The 1,075-nt window shown below is 30.4% G+C and overlaps 1 non-coding gene across 1 annotated transcript; it reads left to right on the top strand.

The window, feature by feature from the left end:
* Window positions 1–762: 762 nt before the first annotated feature.
* On the top strand, window positions 763–866 carry LOC111815277. Its single transcript, XR_002819998.1, has one exon. It is a non-coding gene; the product is annotated as a U6 spliceosomal RNA (small nuclear RNA).
* The last annotated feature ends 209 nt before the right edge of the window (window positions 867–1,075 follow it).

The following is a 1,075-nucleotide window of genomic DNA, read 5'->3' on the forward strand; positions in this document are numbered from 1 at the left end:
AATGAATAGAATGATTTGTTCTAATGGTGTTTGTAAATAGGATCTCAAGTCCGCATCTTGTACAGCAATTAACCACTAAGAAGAATATATGCAGGTTGTTATTTGTTGAAACTGTACTTCCGATTTGATTTGAAACTGTCTCATTGCTATGTTTATCAATAAAATTTTGAAGGAAAAATTGTCATTAAAATACTTGCTGATTGAATTTAACAATAAATTAAAGAATCATGACTATAATTCAATCATTTGTTATAGGATAAAAAGATGGACTAAATACATAAATCAATGAACATAATATTGTACATAAAAAGAATTAAGGGGGAATGTCACATGATCATCTCAGTAGATGTAAAAAAAGCCTTTTACAAAATTCAACAAGCTGTCATAATAAAATCTCTGAAGAAAATAGATACAGAGGAGTCTTACCTCAGTATAGTTAAAGCTATGCATTGCAGACCTATAAGCAAATCACTTAAAGTGAACACTGAAAGTATTTCCTACACATTTAGTAGTAAGACAAGCATATTAATTCCTGCAGCTCTTATTCAATATAATACTTGAAAGTTTAACCTACACAAATAAGGCAAGAGAAAGAAATAAAAGTGATACAAATTAAAATGAGGAAGTCAAATTCCCCTTATTTGCAAATGACATGATCCTGTATCCAGATTCTGAAAATTTTACAAGAACACCATTAGGTCTGATAAACAAACTCAGCGAAGTAGCAGGATACAAGATCAATATTCAAAACTAGTATTTTCTGCTTGCTTCAGCAACACACATGCTAAAATTAAAGTGACTCAGAAGAGATTAGCATGACCCTACACAAGGATGACACACAAATTCATGAAGCATTTCACATTAAAAGAAAAAAAAAAAAAAAGAAAACACAAAAGTTAGTAGTTTTTCTATACACCAATGATGAACTCACTGAGAAAGATACCAGGAAAACAATTCCAGTCACAATAGCTACAAAGAATACCCAGGAAAAAATCTATAAAAGAGGTTAAAAAAATAAACCTCTTGAATGGAAATTATAAAAAACAAAGAAAGAAGCTGGAATGTTCTCCCAGGC

Source organism: Octodon degus, unplaced genomic scaffold (genome assembly GCF_000260255.1).
Source record: "Octodon degus isolate 3935 unplaced genomic scaffold, OctDeg1.0 scaffold00013, whole genome shotgun sequence".
In the NCBI taxonomy this organism is placed as follows: Eukaryota; Metazoa; Chordata; class Mammalia; order Rodentia; family Octodontidae; genus Octodon; species Octodon degus.